Source organism: Syngnathus scovelli, chromosome 6 (assembly GCF_024217435.2).
Source record: "Syngnathus scovelli strain Florida chromosome 6, RoL_Ssco_1.2, whole genome shotgun sequence".
Classification (NCBI taxonomy): Eukaryota; Metazoa; Chordata; class Actinopteri; order Syngnathiformes; family Syngnathidae; genus Syngnathus; species Syngnathus scovelli.
The window spans coordinates 17,554,900-17,577,718 of record NC_090852.1 but is presented as its reverse complement, the minus strand read 5'-3'; the positions used below and the strand labels follow the sequence as shown (position 1 = coordinate 17,577,718).

General features: G+C 40.4%; 1 long non-coding RNA gene across 1 annotated transcript; it reads left to right on the top strand.

Annotated features, from left to right (window-relative positions):
* The first annotated feature begins 1,769 nt into the window (after nucleotides 1–1,769).
* On the top strand, nucleotides 1,770–16,292 carry LOC125971265 (uncharacterized). The gene is made up of 3 exons (XR_007482377.2): nucleotides 1,770–1,964; nucleotides 7,933–7,977; nucleotides 16,055–16,292. It is a non-coding gene; the product is annotated as an uncharacterized lncRNA (long non-coding RNA).
* Nucleotides 16,293–22,819: the final 6,527 nt, after the last annotated feature.

Here is a 22,819-nt window from a genome sequence, read left to right as displayed (position 1 = left end):
AAAAGAGAATTAAGTCACATATTTATGAGACAGAAGAAAGAAATGTCAGATTATGACAAAAATATTTGAATATGAAAAAAGTAATAACATCACAAGACATTTATTTTTATTTTTGACAACTGTGATGAGAACGCACGTCACAATCTGGTACTTTTTATAAAAATAAAAATAAATCAGAAATCAGGAATGTCACGGTATGATATAAAGTGACATTTACTCTAAAAACATACTACTAATGATTAGGACCAGACTGCCATTACATATTTTAAATGTCATAAATTTACTGTAAATACATGTAGCACTTTTTCTTTCTTTCTATTTTTTTTTTTTTTTGTCCACCAGTGTGTGTCTGCTAGCACATTAGCGGATAAATGGGATCTCTAAAATGGAAACTAACTCATTGGAATTAAATTTATCAGCATGTGTGCTCAGAGGTAATAAGCTGTCAGTTAGAAAATGAAGATTTGTATTTAGATATATGACAGCAAAGAGGCGGTCGGGGGCCGGTGGGGGTTGGGAGGGGGTGGGGGGCATGAATAGGTGGAGTAAATGAAGCTGCTTTACACCTAAATGACTTATTTGGGAGGCGACCAAGAGAATCGCGAGGACGACGAGGGCGATGACGACGACAGCGATGATTGCAGATAATATTCTCCCCCATGGAGCTGAAGATTGCAAATATGAAATAATAATGATGTAAGGCCAGTCTGCAGAGAGTTAACAAGGGAGGGGGGGGCGTAGGCGGAAATGCATCTTGTCAAACCTTACAATTATTATAATCTCATTAAAAAGGAAAAAAAAAAGCTGTGATGTGCTGATGAAAATCAATTTGGGACTTGTATGCAAGCAAAACACTAACTCATTCTGAGATGATATGGAAAAAAGTTTGGAGTCAGCTGTCCAAGCAGCATACGCTTGACCTTTCTGTTATGTTGTGGGTCAAACCTGTTTGAGAAGCTGGAGGAAAAAGAATCAGACATTGGTTTTTGTCTTCTTTTTTCATATATTAGAAAACATTTTCATTCATTTTTAATTGGGGGGAAAAATGCAATTTATTGCAAAAATACATTGTGCTGTTGCATTTTTGGATGATTAAATGTAAAACTGGTCTACTTGACCCCTGTGACAAAGAAAAAAAGTAGCCTTCAGAAATTGAGATTTTTTTTTTCTTTTTCATTCTTAATTTTCCAAATTAGGAATTGTATTCAATTTAGTAATTTTTTTATGATAACATCTAAAACAGCCCATGTCAGAAACAAAACATGAAAAAATTGAAGAACACTTAATTTCCTTATCACTCCTCCATTATTTTTAAATAAACAAAGATTGTTCTAGTATATTGCAAATATACACAAAATAAATAAAATAAAAAACAGTATTTTATTTCTTTGTCTCTTTTACTCTTTGGCTTGTTAATTATATGTAGATCAATATTGAAAAAAAATTGCTAAAACAGATTTATTAAATTTACACACACAAAATGAATTTCCATTGTTCCAATTATATATTTTTTGTGATGTCACAAAGAGCATTCTCCCGTTTCTTTGAAATTGAATAATAGAATTTGCATCTTTTTACACCCACAAACCAAAATAAAGCCAACTGGAGAGTTTGAAAGTCCACATAGGTATGCAAGCAAAGTATCTGTTTCAAACTGAAAAATTCATCAGAACAGGAGTCCTTTTTTTAAGAGCAGGCTGAGCTGATGAAAGCAGAGCGAGTCGACGTTACAACCTAGCTTGGGGGGAGGAGGGGGGGGGTATGGGTGGGTGGCTGCGCTAAGGCAGCTGGATTTCAATTGATTAGCTAGCCATGCATGATGAAAGTTTTTTTTTTTTCTCCCCCTACCTCCCCTCCCACAAGTGACACCGTCGCTGTAGACTTTCAAAGAGAAGTACGCCAGGATACTGCTGCAAAAGTGCCAGAAAGCAATCGAGAGCAGATGAGAAGTGAACACATTCAAAGTAAGCACGTGTGACACCAACTGTCTTATTAGCACTGCTACTATTTTTTTATTTTAAGGTATTTGTCACTTGTGTGATGCTTGATTTTGTGTTTATTAGTGGAGTGGTGGTAGAGCAGAGCTTCCAGGAAAACACAGTGAAAGCATTTTCATTTTCAAATAGGTTAGTGGGACTCGCTTTACATTTAATCATCAAAACACATTGCAAATCTTGTTTTACTTAATTCGTAAAAAGAAAGTAGGGGAGAAACATTTTTGGCAATTTTTTCTAGATTTTTTGCAGGTTCAACTAAAAAAAATAGAATAACAAAAGGCAGTATTTTTTTTTTTTAAATGAAAAGGAAAAAGTAAGGCTACTCTAACACCAAACATCCGTCTAGATTTTCAAATGTGTAAATATGACCCACTCTATATCTTAAAAAGAAAAAGCAACTCAGTATTCTGAAGTAAATGAAGAAAAACATGACCATCAAAATAAATGTAATCCCAATTTATCAATTTTTCCTTCCAGATTTCCCAAATGGGACCTGACCCACTTTACACAAAAATCACAATACAAAACATTATTAATAATTAAATGACAAAAAACACGAGCACCAACATAAATCTAATTCCAATTTAAGATTTTATATTTTTTCCAAAAAAGGTCAATTAGGCTGACCTATTTCTTTCTTTGAATCTGTGAAATCTGTATTTGACGCACAATAAAACAAAAGAAATGTTTCTAGATTTTTGACAATTCAGCAAAATACCATGAGGGTTAAATATTTTCTCAGCATTTTAAACTTTGAAACGATTAATTTCATAACAGCACTCCATATTTTTTGGGGGAGGGGAGGGGGTAATATAACAAAAGTGAACATTACATATAAAGGTTTTATTTTTACTCTCCTTTTAGTACTCATTTAATTGGCATCCTATCGAATTACAACAATCTGTAGGCGTCAATATATGTCCTCCATCGTGAGAAAGAGTGCGATGCAATAGATAGATGTGCTTTCATGTGAGCAGCGTGGTGTAAACAAGTGTATTATATAAAAAAAAAAAAAAAAAAGCACCGTCTGTATAAGGCTCATGTCAGATGCCTGTCAAATCATTGACAAAAACGAGAGGGGGAGCTTTATCGGATAGCGGGGATCAGCAATAGTGGCGACCACATCATGGAGATGTCTTCCATATGAGGGAGAAGGCTTTGGTGGTGGTGGTGGTGGGGGGGGAGACTCGAGGGCTTTTTGTGAATTTATAGAGGCGGATAGATAAAAATCAGCTTCATATTCCTCCAGCCAATAGTGCTGATGAAAGCACGGCCGAGAGAGAATTACACGGCAAGAGTTTGGTCAGCGCACCCGACGCCTTTCTAAAGCAGGGAATTGAAAAGGTAATGAGAAAAAGGCACGCCGCAGGTTGGCTCTGTTTAATAAGTCATCATGCCTCGCTATCTATTGTTACGTGGGGGCTCACACTCACAACAGACTACAAGCCCCCCCCCCCCCCCCACACGAGCACTAATGTTCAAAATAAGTCACAATAAGGCCAGGATAAAGTATATTTCGGTTTTTTAACAATGAAAGTTGAAATATAAAATGAAACTGAGCAATTGTTGGATTTTTGGACAAAACTGAAACATTTTTAACTCCTCTGCAGTTATATTTTTACTCATGTTGTAGGTTTGTGCCTGTAAAGACTTTTTTACTTAGTAGAAAATACATAACGTATTTTACCGATTCAGATTTTAGTCGGTAAAATTGTGACAAATTAAGATCATTAGCGATTTAATTTTCAAAATAATTTTCCTAACATTACACCAACTTTTTAATTTATATTCAATTGCAACTTTATTTACATGATTTTTTTTGTCTTATTATTTAGTGCACCAAAAAGAATAATATGGTGTGTTGAATTTATCCCAAATTATTTATTCAAGTCGTGCACGAAAGGTGACTTAAAAATTTATCTGAATCTATTTTATGCACTTGACCAAATAAAATTGATTCAAGAAAAACTTTTTTCAGTGTAGCCTCTAAATTTGTGTAACATAAATAAAGCTAAGTAGAAATCAATCTTGTTAATTTGTAATGAAAAAAAAGAAATAATGCAAAAAAAAATTAAACTGTGACTGTCGCAAGGCCTTCCGTGTGCAACGAAACACGTCAGTGTTGTCACGTCGAATGCAGAGTGACGTAAACGGCGTCAGATGAACACGCTTGTCACCGCCGCGTTTTTGCTCCTTTTGTAAAAGTGCTTCTTCATCTCGTCGCTCATCAGACAAACCACCGGCGCGCCACTGATCTCTTTTCTTCTCGCCGCAAATGATCTGTCTCCCGGCAAACTCTGCACGTATGCAGAAATTAAAACACACACCCCCCAAAAAAAAAACTCAGAAAAGGAGCCTGAAGGAAAATGAATTTAAATGTGGAGCCAGTGATGAATGAATAAAGCGCTCTGATGACACTTGACACACATTTGATGAAAGGGAGAGTAAAAGCAAAAAAAAAAATCCAAACTAAAAACGACGACTTTCTTTGTGCGGCGTATGTGTGTGTGATTACAGGCTGACACATATAATAGTCCATATTTCCCATTTTGACAGCACACTTGTCAGAAGCGTCTTTTGTCTCTTTATCATAGCCTGTGGCTACGCGTGAAAACAACACGATTAGCGCACGGCAACCGGAACCGAGCGTTTGTTGTACACTTGTACACTTCCATCTCGCTACGCCGGCCGCGTCGCACTCTCTGATCATCTCGCGGGGGCCGTCGCTGGGATTTCTCCAGCGGCGTTTTTTTTTTTTTTACCATGGAAATTGTCTTTGACTCCCCCCTCCACCCCCTGCTCACCCCCAGGCGGCGGAGGTGGCCGCATCTTCGGACCTGAGCTACCTACCGCTGGCTGCTGACAGCTTAAATCAACTGGCAATTCCTTCTAATGTGGCCTGATGATTAGCCTACTTAGCCTGGCCAATTTCAGCCCGCTGGAAGAAATTTCTGCTTCCCTATCTCGATTGAGAGGATCTTGGCTCGCAAGGACGTCCATTTTATTTACTGTATGAAGCACCTCACAAGGATTAAAATACAGAATCCAAAAAATTAAGTCTTACTAGATTTTCTACCAAAATGTTTTGGACTGATTCTTAAAAATAAAGCTTTATTGGAAGAGCGAGAAAGTGCAAGGCTCTATCACCTTTAATTTGGAGTGAGGGACGGTCTTTAGAAGGCCGAGCGCAATGACCTCACGGGACTGACAGCACATTCAGTACTGACAAATTGAGGACTGTAAGTGACTGTAGTGAATCGGAAAATGAACAGGAAGCCACGACAGGAGTGATGGGACCTGTGGGACCGAGACAGATTGTCTCTTGGAAATGTTCTGCTGAAGAGACAGCGATGCCATTATTTCCAACACTGGTTGTTTTGCTAGAAAATAAAGCCGAAAATTAAATAGGAATCCTACCTGTGAGGAAATGCGGTTGAAATCACCAAAGCACCCCATCAATTAAAGAAATCAAAGAAAACCAAAAGTCTACTTTTTGGAAGTGGAGACTGACCAGGACACTTGATACAAATCTGAGCCAAGATTCAAAGTGTGAAGTGCGTCGAGCGACTCGGGCAACGGAGGAAAGGGGGGGGGGGGGGGGTGTGTGTTGAGAATCTGTCAACGTCCAATCTGAGATGTCTTTATTTGACACCGTCGGGGTTTTTGTCTGCTCTTTTGGCGAGGCCGTTCGGCCCCGCTGGTGTCCCTTTCACCCCTAAAAGGCAGCTGGGCCGTGACCCCCGCACCGCGGGGCCCTCAAAAAGCCGAGGGGGCTCACGACATCCTATTCACCCCTCCGCCCCCTTCCAAATAACTTTATTCATCCTGCGCATGGTAGTCGCCACATTCACGCCGATACAATGTGGACACTCGAGGGCATTCAGCCAAAGGGAAGAAGGGGAAGGCGTTATGTCTTCATTTCTCGGGTTTGACAGCTCAAGACGCAATGGGCTTGAAAACGAGCTACGCCCGCACGGCAACGTCCATTTCGGTCGCGGCGAAGTGGCCGAGTGGAGATGAAGGCAGCTGGCGGGGACAGTGGAGCTTATTTTCACCTGCCTAAGAGCCAGAAGCGACGCTCGGACTAGACCACCCTGCTCTTCTCTCATCATTCATATTCAAGCCGGGGCCTCTTGACAAGTCTGCTGATCTCACTCAATGTTTTGTGATCGGGACAATACGTGTTCAGTGCGTGGGCATAAAAAAAAAAAAAAAAAAAACTAGTCCGTGCATATCACTCCCAGAAAATGTCATCAAATGACTCATTCTGGCAGAAGAACAAACTAAAATGTTTTGTCAATAATTCCACTAATAACTGAGATGGAGCCAAAGACGCAAACATTTTTTTGCAATTTTTTGGAGTCAGCAATAGTAAGCGAAAGAAAAGCGGGCCAAAATCTGCAGACAACAGCAAATTCCTAAAATGTGGCCATGTTGTGATGATTACAAAGGAAAGTCATGAGACAGGAGTTCCTCTGAAACTAAATCCAAAGTCTTGCTTTATCGCCACAAAAAAAAAAAAACAGCAAAAAAAAACAACTGGATTTTTGCTGATGGCATTCCTCACTCGAATATTGGACAAACCAGCCAATGAGAATCGACTTGAAAAGAAAAAAATATAAAGAACTAAAGTATCAAATTCCTTGTCTCAATTTATAATCACCATCAAAAGCATTTCTCGTTTGCCCAAAAATATCAAGTAGAGCTAAAATCACGACAAGCACAAATTCCACAAACCAAGAGAACTGGAATACATACGAAAAAACTAATTTTTTCCAATGTTTTTCTGTGGTGCAAAATGTGCTCAAATTTAATAATAATCTCTCAAACAAGAACATTTCAGATGCATGCACCGGCTAAAATTCTTTTTTTTTTTTTTTTGGGGGAGTGGGAGGGGGTTGGATTTTGATATCCTAAAGGGAGGTTTATACATTAGCGCTGTAGTTGCAAAACACTGTTGATATTCAAATGATTATTGTGCAAAATCTGGGATAAGCTTGTGTGTGAGAGCTCTTCTAAGTGCCTACAACTATTGCTAATTCCCCTCACCATTGTGGAGCGAACAAAGGCCTTAATCCCATTTCACTTTTGCGGAGGGCCGGGACTATTTTCCCTCTCGTAAACCAACAACACTCCCCCCCAAGCCGGAGCTGAGAGCCTCTGAGAAAGGGGCCAGTGTGTGTAGACTTCAAGGCCCTTTTTTTTTTTTTTTGTCCAACTTGGCTAGTGCTCTGCATAAACTTTTAAGTGGTCCCAGTAGACCACAAACACCTTTTTGCCAGAAAAATAAGCTAGCGCAAAATGTAAGAAGAAGTGGGAGGGAAACCAAACACTCTTAACCCGCACAATGCGAGAAGCAAAAAAAAAAAAATCGACGCTCCTTTATGCGCGAGACTGCAAAGCGCTAACATTTTTTTTTTCCCCTCCTTAGAATTTTCATTCTACTGATAGCAAGATCTCTTTCTCTGCATTGTAAATGCTGTAATCCATTATTTATAACGCGGGCCGGTCCACTATCAAAGCGAGCCGGGCGGGAGGATCCTCTGGTCGTACTTTGTAGTGGAGCTCGGCGAGAGCACTTTCTCCGGCTTTGACTTTGTTATTCAGCTCGCACTTCATCTTGATGATGTCATCGGCACGGCATGTGAGATATACACTGTGCAGTTTCGGGGCAAAGTGAAACCAAACCAAGCAAATGTTTTTTTCTTTTTCCCCGCAGAAACCATCCCAAGCCGTCTTCTTTTTAATCTAAATCAATTAGACACCCATGTAGGGCAATCAACTGGCAACTCCTGTCAACGTACACAATACACTGTTAAGAAATCCCAATTACATGGCGGTGAAGACAAGCTGAGCTGCACTTATGTCATGTTTGTGTCGTTGACTTGCAGTTAAATAAAAAGGCTTTTTTTTTTTCTTGCTAAAACACGCCCAGCGGATTCCACAAGTGTTGTCTTAATAACCGCAGGGACACGCTGAGGTGAGTGTAACCTTTCACATACAACGCGCACTCCCGCAAAGTGATAGGCCTTTGCCTGATGTTAATGGTTTTGAACATCCCAAGGTAGCGTGATGTATCTGTGTCCAAGATGGCCTATAATGTTGTTTTCCCCAGCTCGCCTCGGGCAGATAGACGAGCTGCGGTGGTTTAAAGTGATATTGAATGTGTTCAATACTAACGCAGTCCTCTATCAAACTGGATCAGTTTGTTATATCAACAGAGGACCACTAGAGACAGTTTCCACTTTCTCGACGACGACCCTTGAACTAACAAAAAATGGCTAATTTCCCTGTTTGTACCATTTTTTTTAACTTTAATAATCACTATTTGCTTCCTCAAGTTGCCCCCCAAAATCTGATGAGAATAAAAGATTAATAAAAAGCAATTTAAAATTTTTTCAAAAAGTATTACCGATAAATTCGGCCTATTTTTATATGATTTTTTTTTCTTATTTAATTAAAAAACTGTGAAAGCAAAAGATTACTTAAACCCATCATTGTAATAATGAGTGTTAAACCTTTCACATGCAATCATTTTTTTTTTAATACATTATTTTACTTCACAAAAGAAGTAGCCTACTTAGCCCCCCAAGTAGCTTAGCGATAACTGCTAACTTCTAGCTATTCATTAAAATAAAATCTCTTATCAGGCTTGTGGAAGAATTAAAAAAAATACAAAAAAAAAAGGTAATTTGGTGTGGGGGGTTCACCTCAGAGTTTAATGAATAAGAAAGAAGTTGCAAAACAATAGCCCCCGCTGCATTTGGAATCTTAACCCCCCGCGCCCTCATTTGGAGAGCCGGGCGTATCTCGCGGTCGCACCGGTCTAATCTGTGGCGCGTCCGCGTGACCAGGTGAGACGCGGCGTTAATTCCAGATTGCATGGAGAGCGGCGCAGACAGGTAGAGCGACGCCACGGGAGCCGACGTATGACCCCGACAGGGATTGGCAGGCGGGGTGTTAATTGGATCGGTGTGCGATGGGAGGCCGGAACTCCTTCTAGACTCAAAGACGAGCGCTTCTCTTTCGACACGCTCTGGTTACAACCCAAAAAATTATTTGTGACTTCTTTCCCACTAGGCGCAAAGATATTGTATGGGGAATTTTATAATTTATTTTTGGTTTTATATTTGACCTCATTTATCAAAGGATAGCGCCCAAGTTAGCATGCTACTTAGCTTTATGGGAAACCAGACTTTAGTTTGATCAGGACGGAATGCTGTCAAAATGCAAATGTCTGCAGACGATTTGGATGTAAATGTGATGTTTGGTATGAATGAATGTAATTTTTCATTTATCTACAAATTGAAAAAAAATTACATCACAATTGTTTAATTTCTCGCATTTACCGGTTGCCTTCACAATGCAAAAAAATACACATTGTTATGCAATAAGCAACAGTTATTGCTGCTTTTATTTCAATATGAATACACTGGAAAATGTATGCAACCTTGTATTTAACCTCAGCTATTGTGTTGGATGGAGATGAGCTTTTTTTTTTTTTTTATCTTTGTCAACTGCTGCATCTTACTCTCAATAATAAGCAAAAGGATTAAGTGAAACTATATGCAAGCCAATAATTTTTTTGGGGCACAGCCATTGAAAATGTGTGCGGAAAAGATAATTGTATTTAATAGAGGCATTGAAAAAAAATGGCTCCACTTCTAGCTAGACATGGGAGTAGCTAATTAAACATGATTTGTGGTAATTGATACATTCGATAACATTTCATCAAGACTTCAACTGCAAGGTAAACAATTGGGTACTGCAAGACTCGCCTCACGCTTGCCAAATAGTGAGACTACTGAATTTGCTAGCTGTTAAGTGCAACTGGCCAATTGTGGTAAACTTCATAATATACCTTTGTAAATTGTTTATAAAGTGGTTATTAACACATTTGGAACACTTTATGGAAACAGCAAATTAATGCTTGGAGTAGCTAATTGTGCTAAAACAAATGGAACTCAAGCTTGCCAAATAGTGAGCGACCCGCCCCCGCTACTATTTTGCTAGCTAAATGATAAATAGGTGTAGCTTATTAACACTATTTTCAATGCAAATAGAAAGAATTATTTTTTTCATTCTCTCCACATTTTCCCACACTTGGGAGCGGGAGTAATAACACTAAATACATAATCTAATATGGTGGTTATGGTATGAATGAATGCTCTTTTGGCCGGCTTGTCAACGTGCTATAGATTTCTCAACAGCCGTGGACGAGGCCGCTGTGAGCTGTCAGATTTGCGGCTGATATCTCTATTAAGCAAAAGGGGGAAATCTATTGTTGTCGGTGGGTGTGTGCGAGAGGGGATTTCCAAGCGGGCCGACTTTTTAAAAAAAACGACAATGTGCACGTTCAGCTTGATCAGTGCGGGAGGATTTCAGGGCGCGTCGGGAGGGGTACTACCCTCTTTGTGGCACATGCTGCACGGACATAATGAATTATATTATAATTACAAAGCGCAGTCTGTAGAAGTGGACAATATAGATATTTGGCCAGGGGGGCGGAGTGTGCTGCTCCATAGAGACCGTTCCACTCCAGACTGCATTTCTATTGAGATCAATTTAACTAAGACACATCTCAATATGAATGAATGGGGCTTTGTTTGGGGAATAAAAACATTTGAACAGGGATGCCTCCTCCTTGTCATTCGTGCAGGGGTACAAGGCCGGTTTTACACGGTCGAAAATGCATTAGAAAACGGATTTGGAAAAAATAATACATGGATAACCGGTCGAAAAAGCTACACACACATGTACGACTGTCATTGAAATCTTCTGTTACGTTGCAGGTCAAATTATCTTCTACATCTTTAATGAAGAGCTAAAAAACCTAGCCTACAGTTAAAATTGTATTTTAAAGTGCCATAAATGGATAGTGTCATATAAATTAGCAAAATAAGTCGCCTAATATTAAGTTGAGATTTGCAGTTTGTTCTCAATCATGTTCAAGTTTAAAATGTTACCAAACATCGGTAGCTACTTTCATTTATAGCTATGGTGTGAGTAGTCTCACTATTTGGCAAGAGGTGATTCAAATTGATAGTAAATGGAGTAATAATTTTGGTGTACAGGAGACAATACAGATGTGTGGCACTCGCTATTTAGTGGGCCCACTTACTGTTGAAAGCAATTAATGATTGTTAATTATGCATTTAATACACAGTTATGACATTTTTCAAACCAACTCATAGCGCATGTATGAGGAAACACTTATTGCTAAGTAGCAGTGATATTTCAGAGCCATCAGAGAGGCTCGTGTTGCTTTTCTGTCTAGTGCGCCATGCTGAGATTGGGCCAAAAAAGCGGTAGGGAGGGGAAGGGAAAAAAAAAAAAAACCTGGCAAGCGGCTGAGCAGAGGAGGATTTGACGGCAAGGTGACAAAGAGTTCAAACAAAATGAGGCTTGTAGATTAGCAGCGCTCCCCTTGGTGACAGGTGTCATCTCTGGGGGCAGTCTGTCACTCTGCTGCCTGCCACTCTTCATCCACAATGACGCCACGGAGGATGAGGAGGGAAGGCGGATTCTGCTATAGCTGCCCGGCAGACCGAAACCAAACAACAACAACAAGCAAAGGTGGAGGAACAAGAAGTCAGGCAAATCTTTGATGACTTCTTTGCCTTTGGGTCTTAATTAACCACTTTGTAAAACTATTGACATAAGCATTATTGTCTTGTTTCACTATATGAATTAAAAATAAATAAATACATAAATATACACACCGTATTTTCTGCAACTAAAAACCTCCACTTTTCTCAAAAGCCGACAATGCGCCTTATAATCAGGTGCGCCTTATATATGGACCAATATTGAGCCACTACAGCAGGCGTGTCCAAAGTCTGGTCCGCGGGACAAATGTATATATCTTATATATGGACAAAGTTTTAAAATGGGCCATTCATTGAAGGTGCGCCTTATAATCTGGTGCGCCTTATATATGGGCAAAGTTTTAAAATGGGCCATTGATTGAACGTGCGCCTTATAATCCAGTGCGCCTTATAGTGCGGAAAATACGACATACTGTACTGTCCAAGTCCAAGCAGGAAATAAACAAACATGTAACAAAGGGCACACAGCATAGCAGCAACCATTTTGCCACCAGGGATGGAGATCACAAAATAAGTGAGCCAGCAGACGGGAGCCATTGTTCTTTAGTGAACAGGGCCCTGTGAGTTTTTGCCCAGACTATTAACAAGTCTGTGATACAGGAAGGTATTAAACGGGGCAGCTCGGAGGCAGCCAGGCTGAGACCTGCCGCTCTCTGCAGCCATCTGCTTCACAGATTGCGGCACGCCATGCTGCCGCCGGACCCTCCAGCTGGGTCCAAGTGGTCCGAGGGTCAGCCGCTAGTTCTTTATCTCTTCTCTTGTTGATTAACATTGGCCAGGTATGATCATCTGGGCAAGGTGACAAACAGGAGGCGAAGAAAAGGAGCGAATGGCATGAAACGTATTCCGATGTTTGGTTTTGACAGATGAAGGATGCCCCCTGTTGACTTTGTCAAGAAAGATCGAAACCAGTAACCAGAGAGAGAGAGAGAGATAAGAAATCATGTAGAGGAGCTCACATTAGAAGGGAAATGGCGCTCCAAAGGCGGATCTGGCGAGAAATTCGCATTTAAAATATTCATTGCGCAGGTTGGGGAGGGAGGAAAGGTTACATCGAGTATTTGGCACCTTCACCAATCGTGAAACTCACTTTGAATTGCAAAGTGAGTGCTGTAGAATCAGACGGCCAATCAGGTGGTGGGCGCTGCTTGTCTACAGCATGTAAAACATTCTTTTCACAGAAACGACGCTAGGCCAGAGACCGTAGGGTTGCACTAAAATTACTCTAAAACTATTCAAGTAGCTATCAGGAGGACTGTGTGAAAATTAGTAACAAAAACTAAATTGTGAGTTAGTGGAATTACACAACCACTAGTACATACCTGTCGGTAGTTAGCTGGACTATGCTAGAAATTAGCTAGCTATAGTCGTAAGTGACAAACATTACGCAAAACAACACAAATTGCTAAAACCCGGTTACTTGGTTGGATCACACAAAAACTATCTTCATTATTAGTTTGTTAGTTCAAAGGACTACACTAAAAGTATAGATAGTTATGAGTCAAAACTACAAAAAAACGACAGTAAGTGAGGTAAGTATTACAGTGAGTTAGTAGCAAATTATGCTAATGCTACATTTACTGTAGTTAGTTGTTTACTTCAGAGGATTACACGACCACAATGATAGATAATAGCAAGATGACACTAAAATGACAATTGGGTAGTGAGTAGGGTCACAAAAACTACAATGGTTAGTAGGATAACGCAAAAACCAGAGTTAGTTGGTTGATTAATGAGTAAGTAGGACTGCCTTAAAAGTTGTCAAGTTAATTTGTCAGTCAAAGAGAAGGAATCCACAAAAAACACAAATTCCGCTGAAACTATCCCTGAGTTGGATAAAACAAAAGCGACTTGAATTGTATTTCCTTGAAATAAATGAAATAAACTCGCCACTGAGGCACTCACACATAGTACACACACGCACAGGCTCTGGGGGGAAAAGGACCACCCCCCGGGCACAGTTGTGGCGGAGTGAGTAATGAGGCGGGCTGTTTCCAGCACGGCTGATGGAGGCGCCCATTAACAGGCACGCTTCAGGGTATCTCTCGGCTACCCAATGGAAATGAGATCTGAAAGAAGCATGTAGAATGTGTTGTCACATCCAAGTGACACTTATTAGCTTTATTTCCTCCTCATTGTTGCTGGCGTACCACCTCTGGGTAAATCCACTATCGGGCCACATCTTTGTTGTTTGACGCCTTCGTAGTTATTAGGAGCCGATTCCCGGAAAGATCTATAACGCTATTGAGCAGAAATAAGTTCGCAACTCAATACAGTGGTATGTTGACTTGTGAGTTATTACTATCAAGCTCCACTCGAGTGAACCGAAATGAGAGATTGGAGATACTGTGTAACGTTCTCACATGTGGGCGAGGAGAACCACGGTTTATTTGAATGGTCTGACACAAATTGAAAATCTGCTGTAGGCCACAACTCACATCCAGACACTCCCACACAGAAAAACCGGTCGACCGGACTTTAGCTCACTCGGCCACGTCATTACACGATATAATCCTGATTTTATGGTTTGTCATGTTTTATACAAAACAGTTTTCTATATTTCAAAAACAACTCGTGTCTTAGGGGACTCAAACAGGTTCAAAGTCGATGAAGACGGATCCTTCCGTCCATCCGCTTGTATTTGAATTTCACACAATTTTCTGAACACCCTCTGTCTTTTAAAGCCACGTTTTTCCGATCAACGTGGCATCAAACCGCTATAACTTGGATGTTGCATCCTCTTCAAGTCTTTGTGAGAGGATATTAGCGTCCGCACGACGACCATCGCAGCACAATTATGTTTCCATCCAGCCGACAGTGTTGAGCCCGTATAGTATTTTAGCGGCGCGTCGGCCGTATGGACGGCTTTGAGAAGGGTGAGTGGCACCTCATTTCACACAGCCTAATGGCTTGACACCGAGAGCACAGTGAGGAGCTTCCCTTCATTTTTGCGCTCCAACTTTTATGAGACGCCAGGATTAGGGCTTGATTGAAAGTCACCGTGAGCTGACTCCTACAGCGCAGAAGCTTTTTCGACTTGACGGCTTCATTTTATTAATGACACGCACGCGTAGATAGACAGCAGTCAACTCGCCTCTCGGGGAGGTTGGCGTGAATTTGACCGCAAAGATGAAGCTGAATTGATACACAGTGTGGACCAAATATTTATGCGAGTAGGATTGAATGGAATGAAGGCTTAAGATCACACAATTGCTTCCTGATACTGGGGATAATGTAATGCTGACACGCCCCAAAATTGGTCATATTCATATTTTAAAAACTATTCTTGCAAAGTTGCACGTCTCGCCAATGAATGAAATATGTACCAACATTATTTTATACTGCGAAAACATTAATCTATGACTAAATTATTAATCTATATTTAAAGTATGTCCTAGATTATTCTTGTAAAATTTGGATTTTAATCTCAAATTTGCAATTTTTTTTGTTTCAAACATACGACCCCAAAAAATTCAAGTTAACCTTAAGCCTAAAAAAAAAAAAAAAAATACAGTGCTTCCTTCACGCAAGGTTAAGATAACGACTTTAATTCAAAATAGTTGTACTTTTCTTTGCAGGTTACCCAAAAGCTTTTTTATACTACAATGAAAAAGATTTCTTATCGTACCTATTTTTTTTTTTAACACGGCAATAAAACCAAATACTTTTGTCGTCAAAGTTTGACAAAATCCTAATAATTTCAAAAGATAGTATAAAAAATATTTACTGCGAAAGAAAAACAGCCTCCTCCTAATAATTTACTACACAGTGTATCCATGACACACCCACTAATCATCTCAATTGTTTTTTTTTTAATGTGCGAGCATGTGAATTGAAAGACGAACCCACAAAGGAGACTAAATGTATCCCCTGCATGTGACAGACACGGCAGCCCTCCAGGCTTAGTTGTCACAAAACCGGCGACCAGTCAGAGCTCGTCAGGTCGCCGTCGTAGCATAATTGTGTTGTGACACCTTGAACCCGCCACTGGTTGTGCCGCGTGCTAATTTTCTGATAGCGCGCCGCGTGGGCTGCTGGAATCACAGCTATGATGGCTGTAATTTGTGCGGCGAGGGAAAAAAAAAAAAAAAAAGGGAGGGAGGGGGGGGAAGCATCAACAGGATAAATACAAATTAAAATTGATGCTGGTCTTTGAGTAGTTTACGTTAGGGGGGGGGGTGGAGAGAGCTTGCTATTTGGTCCCTCCATTACACGGCAGGGCCCCGGAGGCAAAGATGTGCTGCAGCATGTGATCACAGGCTTGATAATAAAGCTTAGAAAGCACCTGCTTTCATGCGTGTCGCTTTGAAAATGTTGCATGGCGACATGTCAAGGCTGTTACCCTCCACAATAAACACGCTGGAACAAGCGGAAAGAAAAAAAAAAATAAATAATCTGCGATTTATCAAACAATAAGAGTGTATCCGTGTGTGTGTTACCGTCCCGCAGAGCCAAAAGGGGCGTCCTGCTGGACTCTCATCTCAGCGCGTCTCCGCCCGGCAGTTCAAGAGCTCTTCATTACAGACTCCCCGAACGTCTAAGGGAGAGAAAAGAAACAATGATGAGCACGCCGTGTACACGTAACCTTTCCGAGGCTTCGGTCGACCACGACCGAGAGCGCCGCGGGATCAAAACGGTGACGGATCAAACACGGATGTGAAAGTGGTTCACTGACAGGACACATCATTAGGTACGCGGACAAATTTGCACATGGAAGCACCCATGTGATGCCTGATTTATTTGACCAACTTATTTATTGAAGCTTTTTTTTGGTTTGAAGCCGCCATTTTGGACCATTTCCAACGTTTAGGGAATCCACTCAAATGAGTCTAAATTGGAAGCAGGTATTGCAGATGTGTTCATCTCCAAAGCAAAACATGGCGCCAAAAATTGATGTTGACGATTCACTACATGCAGCTGGAATTATGATTATAGCTTGCAGCGGTCCAGTCTAAGCCACAAACTAGTTTTGACAATTTATCATTTTGTCAACTTTTTGACACTACTATTGTCAGGTACAACACGATAAAAGTAAATAATGATGATCAATATAAGTGTTTAAAATTCAAAAATATTGAAATATATGGAAATCTGTATTGATTCGTGAAATTTGCACAATTTCAGGTGGCTGGTAATCTAGTAATCTTTTTTTGTGTGTGGATCGAATCCACTTATATGGTAGAAATCTGTAGCATATGAGAAAAGATAGTTACAGCCGCAAATGCACTTTTCAGTTTATAAAACGCAATGAGCACGCTCACGCAGATGCTGCTGTGAGCCACAGCTCACATCCCAACACTCACCCGCAGACTCGGCAGAGACAGCCCACACAGATGTACATTCTTTGATCATTTTATCCTCGCAAATTTCATATCACATCTTTTACCCGATTACGGTTTGCTCTGGAACATAACGGCGATGAACAAGGTAGTCAATTTTAGTCTAAATATTCCAAACAGCTTCACAGATCCGCCGGAGAGCGAGTGTTTGCGCAGCGCCGAGGAATGGAGCTTGACAGGCTCATCAACGAGGCGCTTCTCGCAATCCACTGATATAATAATTATAGCGTCCCCCGTCTTTAGTGGAGGTTGATTGTTCTTGCTGTGAGCTAACACACTTAATTGTGCTATGCAAATGAGAGCAATTACAAAGCTTTTAGGTGAAGCGATGACAGCTGAGCTTGGTTTTCCACCGAGGCCTCGCCCCAAAACAGTTGTCATGGGAACTCGCCATAGAATAACACGCACACGCATTCAAACCCACACGCCGTCTAATGGATATAATCTCATGATATGGCCGCAAATTGCCTCCTCTCCAGTCGCTGGGGTTGATCCATTCTTTGATTACTGAATATATTCCAAATTTGCTTTGACTAAAAAGGAGGGTTGGGTTTGAGTCGGAACGACCAAAAAAAAATTAACGAGATTGTAAAATACGCTCGCATCCATGCAGCGAGACGATGTCAACAATCGGTCAAATGTATCAAAAAGGATTTTACATGAACCCGCCGCACGCATTTAAAAGTTTATAATTGCGAGAGTAATGCTGTGATCAAAATGGCTTCATTGTGCATGTGATATGCGGATGAAAGACTGCCGCTGATCGTATCGAGAAGCGTGGAAAGACTCAAACTGCCAGTCGCGCTTTTACAGACAATTAAATCAAGCCACCCATCTTGATTTTCCTTACAATTAAAATCAATGTTTTTGACAGACATGCAGTTTTTAATGGGAATTTTTTTTGGTAATGCCAAATTACAGGCAATGAGTAGAACGACGGCTGCGGTGTTTTCTCCACGTCATCTATATGACAATTAATCTCGCCGAGTCTTTCATGAATTAAATATGAATGAGGTGTTCTGGAGGTAAATGACAAGAGGCAGAGCGTAATTGAGGTGGCGGCAACGCGGCCTTCCCCGACTAATCTCTGACTGGGTCACGTGACTGGGGCCGCTCCCCCAATGCCGGCCGCTCTTTTTGCCACAAAAGCCGGGGCAGCTGGGAAAATTGATTTTCTCGCACGAGGTGTATTTGATAGCTTTTGAAATCAAAAATTGAAATGAACTAACCTGCGCCCCGCACGCAAAAGAGCAAATTAAACAAGCTCGGCGGCGGTTGCATTTTTTCTCCCCTCGGAGCTCTGGAGACAAATTCTAAGATGATTCTCAGACCAACAGTAAATTTGTATTAATATCATATTTATATTCATATAAATGTTTGTAATCTATAATATATATATTGGACCTTGAAGTTATTATATTCTTTGTAACTGTAAATATGCATTTTTCTATCCAACATCCAGTTTTAGTATTCACTATATAAAATATGTGTATTTATACACTTGGCCTTGTTTGAAATTAATTTGCAGATTTATTGTACGATATAGCAACATGGAATCATTTCCAAATATTTTTTTCCATGATTTGTACTAAATATGAATTTGAGCTTAAAATAATCACCCGTTTGTATGCTATGATGATATATAATTGTGAATTCATTTTCATGATTTCAACCAAATATTAATATAATCAAATTTGCTTTATGATTTGAAACTACATGATGAAGCATGTTCTTTGTATTTTTACCAATCTCAACCAGGTATTATTGATAAAGCAATAGAATTTGTGTTTTTAAGATACTATGTGATGATCGATTATAAATATAGTATTTCCTTTTTAAAAGATTTCAACTAAATATACATATTTTTCTTAATTTAAATTTTTGAATTAGTTATAATAAATTCAAAATAGTCATGTCTCGTTGCAGTTCCAAGCAAAATAAAATCTCACTATATCAAAACTAATATTTCCATTTAAATAAAAGTCAACTTTAAAGAAAGTATATATATATTTTTTCATACTACGCCCACTCCGAAATGGTTAATTCCATCTTCATTACAGGAACAATGTAAAAAGCCGCGCGAACACAGGCGCGTAGTCCTTTGTGCGAGCGAGTCAAAGTGGACCAGACGAGCCGAGGCAAACGAGCGCCGACAAAAAGGACGATGCGGCCGAGCAGATGTTGCTGCAGGTGGACGCCGAGATCAATAGGCGCCGCGGTTACCTGAGCCTCGGCAACTCGTAGCAGATGTTAAACAGACTGATGCCCCCTGGAAGGCTGATCAATGGACAGGAGGCAGATGGACCAGAACATGGGGGAGTGCTGCGAGGCGCCGCTAGTTAGAACACAGAAATTGCTGGGAAAAAAAAAAAAAAAAAACACACAATAGGAGTCACATTTGAAATGCAAGTTCAGCTTTTTAGGAGGCGTATTGCAACTTGTGCCAAAAGTCTGTCACGTTAATGACTTAAGTCTTATTTACAGGTAGCTGTGACCAGGTGAGAGGAAAAGGAGGACTCAGCACTTCCTGCCGAGCTCCAAACTTGAGCTCATTAGCAAGCAAGCAGCTCGAGGAGATGTCACACGATGCCACACGACACCAACCTTTAACGCCCATTAGGCAATTAAATACACACTCAAATGGGGGCCACTCGTTTGTTATCAATCTTCTTCTACGAGCACCGGTCAGTAAATTACGCTTGTTTGCGGTGGGGAAATAGCCTTCTGCTCTTTTATACACAATTCGCTGTGATTTCTTTTTTTTTTAAAAATCAAAAGCACATCTATGAATTTTGTATTTTGATTTAACCGAAGAACAGCAAAACTTAAATTTCAATCCACCAGATGTTGGTTAAAATTATTATTATATATTTTTTAAAATTTATATAGATTTTATTTTTTTATTTTAATAGTTTTTAACTTTTTAATAGGTTATTTTGACTGAATTGAATTAATACAACCCTAACTAGGGAATGCCTGTGTATTTATTGATTGATTGATTTTTAACCTCCTTTTATATTTTATAATAATAATAATAATAGAATGGGTCAAAATTGGAAAATAATGACACAAAATCAATTATATTAAATAGTATTTATGTTTTATATATAGATTGTTGTAAACTAAACATTTCTTTTTTTAAATACTTGGTTTTCATTGAAGGCTGACGTCATTTTATATTTTAATACCTATCATGATATATCTATGCAGCAATAACAATACAAGCAATAATATATGTTCCCTATTTATATTTACGTTACATGAATCAAGCTATTCTAACTGTGACAAGGATGCATCGTGCGCATTAATAGCGTCTCGGACACATGACAGACATTTCAAACGGGAAAACGTTTCCCACGCACTCAAACTCCAACAAACACGCACGCAAGGATTGTCTGACAGGGCACGTCCCCGTGGCCGCGGTTGTCCGAGGAGCAACTTGAACCGGGCGATAACCCGACAGACTTTATCTTGTCTTGGGTGAAGCCCGAAGACGACACTTCAACCGCACGCGGCGACGTACAGCCCCCGAGAGCCCTAACCTTCCCCTGGTCCCCACCGCCGTAGCCTGAAAGCTGTCAGCGGCCCTGTTGCTTATTGATGTTTCTGCATGTTTTATGTCTCGGGGAGATATGACGGCCGTGACACGGTGCTGATTTCAATCGGCCTTCGCCGAGTGACAGCTGGGGCAAGTGAGAAGAAGAAGTAGAAGAAGGGGGGAAACAAAAAAAAAAAAAAGGTTGGGATGTCATTGGCTCAGATCAGATCTGGCCTCGTTCTTCTCCTCCCTTTTAATGAAAATGTTTCATTCACGTCTCACGGCTCTCTCCCCCTGGCTGATGAATTCAAGGAGAGGAAATAAAAGGAGAAACGAATAGCGGCGGAGAAAGAAATTCGGCTTTTGTCCGATTGGGCCGGGGCGAGAAGAGACGATGACCTCCGGAGCCAAAGGTTCTGACACCGCATCAATCCCTTTAGGGGGCGAGGCCTGCCGGACCGGCGCTGGCTGGAGATTACTTGAGCACATCTGAGGGATGGCTCGTTCTATCTATTTCACACGTTCTATGCAGAGTTGTATGCTTTGGATCCTGAGCTGCTCGCTAAATTAGGTCTGAGATCATTCTGCGGAATGAAGGGGAGCCATCCAAGGCAATTCAATCCCACAAGCATTGACAGAGAGCTTACTGAATCCCAGGAAAAAAAAAGAAGAAGAAGGGGGACGTGCATCTATTCCCTCTTTCTCTTTATGATAGTGATGAGAGGAATGTAGCCCGGGTAATCCCAATAAGGCTCTTAACTTGCAAATTCAAGTATAGGCACATATGTACCGGTAAGACGCTCCCACGCTGCTTTTTCCACAAGCATATATCGTCGAAAATTCAATTTTTTTTTTCCAATTGAGCTCAATTAGTTTAACTATTGGTAAAATAAAAAAAATCACAACCACAGTTAGCATATCGCCCCCCCAAAACATCTCAATGCTAACTTAAAAATTAAAAAAATGCGTATTTAGTTGACAAAGGAACAAAACTGCGTCATAAATCACATGTCACAAATTTAGCCATAACATTAAGATAAATTGCTCAGTAGGCTATGAGCGCTAACAAGCTGTAGCAAATATTCAGATGGGGATGAAACAGTTTAACTAAGATTCAATTTCAATTACAGTATATTGTAATTAATATCAATACTGCATTCAACACCTCTGAGCGCATCATTAGCGATAGCATTGGCAGCTAACGGGAAGATGCTAGGTGCTAATGATTTGCTTCAATCTTACTCATAATTCATTATCGTGATGTGTATTTTTTTAATATAATTATCAAACTACCTTGATTACTTGATTTTTTTTCTTCTTCTTCAGTCAGTCATATTTATTTTTACCTGGTGTCATCTCTCCTTAGACAAGTTAAGTCTTTTCAAAGTTTTTGTTCACTTCAATCAGATAAAACAGTTCATTTGCTGCACTGTCAAATTAATAGCGCAAGTAGCTCCTTTGCTTTGAATGCAGTCATATTTTTTTTTTCCCTCTGTAGAAACACAATTACTCCGAGGAGGGGGCGGGGGGGGGCATAATGAGATTCAAAACAAAGACCAAATTAGCTGTCATTAAATTATTTCAATTTCCTTTCCCCCGCTAATAGAAGATTGTGACAGGTGTCATAGTCGGGCGTCACGTTGGCCCGGCAACATGCTAGAATGGATAATTGATCCATCAAAACGCATCTAGCTTGGGCAATAACTGGCTCCAGACGGAACGCGCATAGAAAATCGAATTTAAAGCCTGGCGTTGACGGCTCCGCCGCGCCTGCGCTCAGTCGATCAAGTATGTATTCCCCTTCTGACAACTCTGTTCACATGCTGTTAAATAATTTAAAGCGCTGGCTGGTCCCCAACCACCAGTCACGGTCCGCGGGACATTTCGTACTGGCTCGCACGATAAGATGAAATATTATTTAGCTGGTTTCACTTTGAAGCTGCATTTCAGACACAATTTCAGCAGTTATATCAGAAAAGCAGGACAGGCACAACAAGATAGGAACCGGCTCATTTACAAAGTCTTGAAAGGCAACGTGCCACCGTACATCAGCACTTTATTAAATCTGTCTCATAATACCCACTCAACCCTTCCAAGTGACTGTTGACTGCTTTACAAAAGTTCCATCTTCCCCGGAATACAGTAGACACTCAAACGCAACAATGCTTCCAGAACTATTTAGTGCAGCTGAAGCGTGAACGTTTGCTCAGTTATTTTGTTTCTGTCCTCTCAACATGATGCCTTGAACTCAAGTTACTTGAGATTCAAATCAAGGTCTGAATACTGAAAATCAGTGGCTAGCTTTTATAACTGATTCGCATTTCTGTGCTGGTCTGT